This window comes from Aphelocoma coerulescens, chromosome 20 (genome assembly GCF_041296385.1).
Source record: "Aphelocoma coerulescens isolate FSJ_1873_10779 chromosome 20, UR_Acoe_1.0, whole genome shotgun sequence".
NCBI lineage: Eukaryota > Metazoa > Chordata > Aves > Passeriformes > Corvidae > Aphelocoma > Aphelocoma coerulescens.
In genome coordinates, this window is record NC_091033.1 from 14,136,223 (window position 1) to 14,142,437 (window position 6,215).

The following is a 6,215-nucleotide window of genomic DNA, read 5'->3' on the forward strand; positions in this document are numbered from 1 at the left end:
CATGGCAGCACCACCCTGTGCTTCAGAACACACTTTGCCCATCAGTATTAACTATTGGGATACTACTGGTTTTGTATGTTCCTTTGGAAATAACAGTGCATATATAGAGGTACAAATTGTTGATTTTTTTTTCCTTTTTTTTTTTTATTTTTAATGTATTTATTTCATTCCATTTTGTTCTATTTTAATTGTTGGAACCAGAAGTCGGCAAGCAGCAGGCACACATTACTCATTTAATTTATGATGTATTTCACTTTAGTTGAGTATATTATTACATGTGGATGTAAATATAGACTTGGTGTTTTGCAAAACTGGTTTCTGTGTCTTGCTTTTAAAGCTTAAAAGGAGTTGCCTGGAATTTCATGTTCACTTGACCTTTCGCCATCCTCACGTTGCTGGGGAAGAGGGAGAGAAGCTGCCAATAACCAAATCCAAATACATGTTCAGTTACATGAAAATACTGAGTCACTCCCCAGAAAATCTGTCTTAAAATAAGGAAGAAACTTTTGCTTTCTTGTCTAGCAGTTATTCTCCTTCAAGAAAGGAAACTGAGTTATTAAGTGCATTTTTTGTGGTGATAACACTGAGGGGGGCATGAGTTGTGTTTTTATTGTCAGACTTCATAATTTGTATTAAATTATTATTAAGTTTTTGAAACCAAATATGTTCTGCAAAGTTTTCTAGCTCTTTTGTGTTCTTGGAACTCTCCTGTCAGATCACACCAGCACCTCTGACCACATCTCAAACTGAAATTATGAGCTTGGAAGGCATCTGGGGGAGACGCATCCTTGGGAGAAAGGGAATTCACCCGCTGAAGCCCCAGTATGAAGCAGTCCCATTGAAGGGCACTAATGGGGCAGCACTAACGAGAGGACACGGCCTCCTGCATGGCTGGGCTGCACTGGTTTGTAGGCTGGGCCCGGTTCTTGGCTTAAAGCAGTGCTGGGGAGGGTGAAACCTTCCAAATGTGGGAGCTGATGGCCAAAATGATGTGGAAATGGAATGGTGAGTGCTGACAGTGCCTGTGGTGCACAAATGGGGGGCTTGCGGTGTTGCTGGTGCTGTCGGTCACAGGGGCTGCGTTGGGGTGACCTCCTGTGAGGGGCTGGGTGGCACTGGCTGGAGGGGACACCAGCAGTGGGTGTGAGCTCTGCAGCCGTCTGCTCTGGGCCCTGCCTGGCCTTGGTGCCTGTCTCCAGGCTGAGGGTTCCTGTGCTTGGTTTCAGATCAGCCACACAGACCTGTTGCTTCCAGGGACTGAGGTATTGGTGCCTCTGTCCCGTTTGTGAGCTCTGCCGGTGACTGAAACTCAAACCAAGGAGCAGCTCCCACTGCTGGCTGAGGAGGAGGTGCTGCAGGTAAGAACCAGGGCAGAATATTGGTGGGCTTGGTACCCTGTGAGTGCCAGGCTCTGTTTGCTGCCTCCCAGCAGAATACTGGGATTTCAAGCCCTGTCCAAAATGATGGAAGGCACAGCTGAATTCTGGTGTGAATGTTCAGAGCCGCATCACCAACACTTGTTTGAGGGCTCTTCCTCCTCTGCTTTTAGCAAATGACTCTTTGGATCCATCTCTGACTGCTCTGCGTCCTGAAATCGCAGAGAGGCGACTCATTCTCACTTAGGAGGAAGAGCTAATACTAACCACAAAACAGTTTCTTCTCCCCCTTTGTGAAAGAGGAAAATATGTAAGTGCTTTCCCGAGCAGATTTCTCTGTTCATTTGCACACACTTGAGAAAAGTGCATTTAATTAGGATTAGCAAGTCTCTAAATTGCAGATGGTTCTCAGGGGAAAAAAATAGTTATGAGTGCATTCATGACATTAAAATCAGTACATTTAATTCAATTTCATCTTAATATTAATTCATAACATCTAAAGTAGTGGTTCCTACTGAAGATATGCATATGATCCAGGATTACTGGGGAAAATGAGATCTAGCAGTTCCAAACATGCTGCAGCATGATTACCACGTGTAATTATGCAGATTGAGTAATCAGATGCTAATTGCAAGAATGCCCATTTTGACATGTGTTAGAACGAGGGTCAGTTGTGTGATAAGTTTTATTTAGCTTGGAGTTCTTTGTTGATGGACACAGAGTCCAGGATTGGGTCAGATGTGAAATGCTGCAAAAATCAGGAGTTAGGGGAGCAGTTGGAGCAGAATTCCAGGGAGGAGGCTGCTGGCATGAGCATTGCAAAGCACTAAATGCTCTGGTTTAAGGCTTCTCCTCCTGCCCCAGGCTCTCCTTCCTCCAAGATCCAAAGGGAAAAGTGTGGTACCCTCCCAGCCCATCCCTCACTGTGTGATCAGTTCTGACCTGGGCTGTCTCAGGCAGCCACAGCAGCTTTTTATCCTCCTCCCCTGGGTGTGTATGAAACCACAGCACCCCAGTCCACTCCGGACCTTTCTGCAGGACAGGAAATCTGGATTTTGGGAATAATATTCCCTCTCCAGAAGTTTCCCCCTTTGCTTCCCCTGCGTTTCTACCTATTCCCAGCACACAGAACTCCCTCCTGCAGCCTCCAGCAGCTCGCCGGGGTGGTTTTACCACCTCTCAAATGTCCCTTAGCCGCTGGGAGATGGGGAAAGGTTCCCTGTGCTGCATCCGGAGAGAATCCCATCGCTCCGGGGGCACAGGGTGGGCCAGGGGCGGGGAAGGGCTCTGGATGGAGCAGCATTCCCGGGGCAGGGAAGGGCTCTGGATGGAGCAGCATTCCCGGTGCTGGGGCTCTGGATGGAGCAGCATTCCCGGGACAGGGAAGGGCTCTGGATGGAGCAGCATTCCCGGCGCTCCAAATTCCCGGGAGCAGCCCAGCGTTAGGTGGCGGTGTCGGCCAAGCGCGGAGCCGGAGCCGCGGCGCGTCCCAAGGACCAGGGCAGTGTAAATTCCCGAATTAATCCGAAATAACAGAGAAGTAGCCAATAAACACGGAGCAGCCCCCGCAGGCAGACAGGCGATGACCTGTTCAATAATCGGGAATCGCGGCATCACCGGGAAAAGCTGCAGGGACAGGGAGATGAACCGGAGCAAATCTGTCCATCCACAAACGTTATCTCTGATTTTCCCTCTCTCCCCATCAGTATTTCCTGAAATGCGTTGCCACCGAGCAGATTCAGTGCAGTTTAGCTGCTGGCAAACATTATTTGTGATTGCTGGAGATCTTACAGTGGGTGAAGTGACGTGGTTACAGCGTGGGACCCATCGCCACCGACAGAACCTTTTGCACGAGCAAATTCAGGCGAATAAATAATTGTGGAGCACGCTGGCATTTAAAACTCATTTGGCACATATAAAATGTTTTCATTAATCCTCTCTGAAAGTCATGACCTAATTACTGATTTTTTGTCTTGTTGAATAATTACTTGCAGGGAACTTTTCTGTGATTTCATCCCTTCAGTGGAACAAGTGGGAAATAGTGAATGGGCAGAGCCTGAGTTTTCCATGTGAGCCAAGGAAACCACAGGCTGCTTGGTTTACTGATAATTCTGGAAAATCAGGAAATAGCTTGCACTTAAAGCAAAAAAAAAATTATAAAAAAACCCCCACATTTTGTCATGAAATATTATTTCAGTTTAGGGTAGTTCTGAATTTTTAATATATATATATGTATGCTCTCAAAAGTCTAATTAAACGTTGCTAAATAAAGTAGATCTGAGCAAACCCAATGAAATTTTAATGTCAAAGTTGAGCATAAATAGTTTGGGAAAAGAGAAGATCAGAAGTGAGTGAAATGGTAATTAATGCTGAAATGCGTTTTCACCAAACTTGAATTTTTTCGCCTTCTGTTTCTTTCCAGCTCACTCCCAGCAAAACCTCCGGAAACTTCCCAGCTTTCCAGAGCAGGCCAGGATATTTCCTACCTCAGGGACGGGTTCCTGCTCTCAGTTGATGGCTCTGGGTTGTCCAGGGATCACTTTTCCAGGCTCAGTTTCTGGGATTTTTCTACCTTCAGTGGATCACCTGCCCCGTGTTGGTGTTGGGTTCACTCTGTGGGTTCACAGAGGGGCTGAGGATGAGACTTGGCACTTTTTAATTTCACTTTCCTTTAGGTTCCCCCTCAGTGTTGTGTTTGGGGTTGGATTTCTGGTCTCCCTTCAGCTGTTATGTGAGGTTCAAAGGTAATTGAACTCAGCATTTCTCCTCAAACTGGGTCTTGTTAAATCTGGGCCTGTGGCATTTTGACAGAATCTGTTTTCAGGTTGAAAAATCTCTTTCCTGATAAGATTTTGGGTTGTTTTCCTGTTTGACTCCAAAAGCCTGAGCTGATCATCTTTAAAGCATTAGCACAATTGCTTACAGATGGACTTTTCATATAAAAATGTGATTTCCCCTTTCTCCAACCAGGCATTATTGCTGTTTGCCTGAGCTCTCCTTTTGTTCATTTAACCTCAATATGTTCTGGATGAGTTTATCCAGAGCTGTTGGTATTTTATTAGCTTGGAAAAACAAGCAAACAAAATTCTTGAACACTTGTGACACTGTTCAGCTTTTGACAGTTAAAGGGGAGTACTGAATATACTGGTGCATGAAATGCTTTGGATTTGGTTTTGGTTCTGGATTTTTATTTTTTTAAAAAATTTGTTACTGATTTTTGGCACTGGATTTATAGAGTCCAGTGTCAGGACACCTTAATCCCACCTGAGCTGCCCCACACCACTGACCTGCACACTCAGAAAGCCAGGCCCAGGGAATTTGGTTGTGAATGCTTTAAAAATAGAAATAAGTGATAGCGGGAGAGCAAAAAGGACGTCTTGGTGGAGGGCCAGGGCTGGTAACTGAGGAACCGTAGCTGTACTGGCATCATTACAGATTAAAGCTGAGTATTAATGAAAGCTGGCATCCATTTCTGAAAAAAATAAATGCATTTAAGGTTTATTTCTCTGGGAAATCTGCCTTTTATGTAATTTAATGTTTCCTTGGTGCAGTAACACCCGAAATGTCCAGCCCCAGTGGTGCACCCTGCTCTGTCACTGCAGAACATCCAGGGGGCCCAAGGCCTCCAGACAGGCACCACACTTCGTATTTCAGGGCCTCAGGTGTATTTTGTAGGACAGCCAGAGGAGGTGTCAGAGGCCTTAGCTCAGGTTTCCACTCGGACTGGAGAAACCCCTGCCAAAGTCCTGAATTTTACAAAATTGCAAGGTCTGGACCTTGCTCTGTGAGACTGGTGTGGTCTGGAGTGCTGAGAAAAAATAAAGGCAGGATTTGAAGGGTTTTTGCCCCAAGCACAGCTTGGTTAAGAACTGCTTTAGGGCACAGGGTGGGTGTTAAGGTACCGGGGCCGTGGGGACCCCCTGAGAGCTTTTTATCCCCATATGGATGGAATCCCAAAGGAGCACATCCCTTCTCATACTCATTTGTGGTGCCTGGTGTGTGGCTGGTCACCAGAACCAGGAGACACGAGCAGACAGGGCCCTGCTCAGGCCTCGTGTGCCTCCAGATGAAATTTGGGATGTTTCTGTTTGGCTGTTTCTTCCTGCTGGGACACACCCCTGGATCTGTGGAAGGAGGGGGACGAGTCCCAGCCCAGAGCTCTGTGTGTGCTGCATCCCAGGAGAATCCTCTTTGTCATCATGCTCAGGACTCAACTCCTTCCCTGAACAAAGATCTTCCCAATAGCAGGGAGCAATTGGATGCAGCCTGATGTTTGATGCTGAATTTTGGGTTGGTTTTTGTGATGTTTGTTCCTGCTCTTTCCCTAAGGACAGCCTGAGGTCTGGAGCCCAGTGACAGCTTGCTTTGCTCAGAGCTGCCTCTGAGTGGGGCTGAGGAGCCACTGTGAGCTGGGAACAGATGCTCAGGGGTTTGTGCCGCTAAACATTTGTCTTTCCAGGCATAAATCTTCCTAAGGAGCTGCTCTGAGTGGCACAGCCCCTGTGCCAGGTGTGGTGTCCCAGCCTGGCTCAGCAGCACCCAGGAAAGCTCAGCCAGACCCCACCTGGAGATGTCCTGGGCCAGCCTCACCCACAGAGGGGACGGGGCAGGGCCCGGGGCTGTGTGTGCAGGGCCACCAGCTCTGGTGGCACTTCTGTGCTTGGAAATTGCCGAGCAATCGTGGGTCACACAGCCACAGAATCGCTGGCTCTGGAAGGATCACCCAGCCCACCTGGAGCAGTGACACAGGAACACATCCAGGTGGGACTGGGACGTCTCCAGAGAGGGAGATCCACGCCCTCCCTGGAGCTGTTCCAGGCCTTTGCCATCCTCATGGAA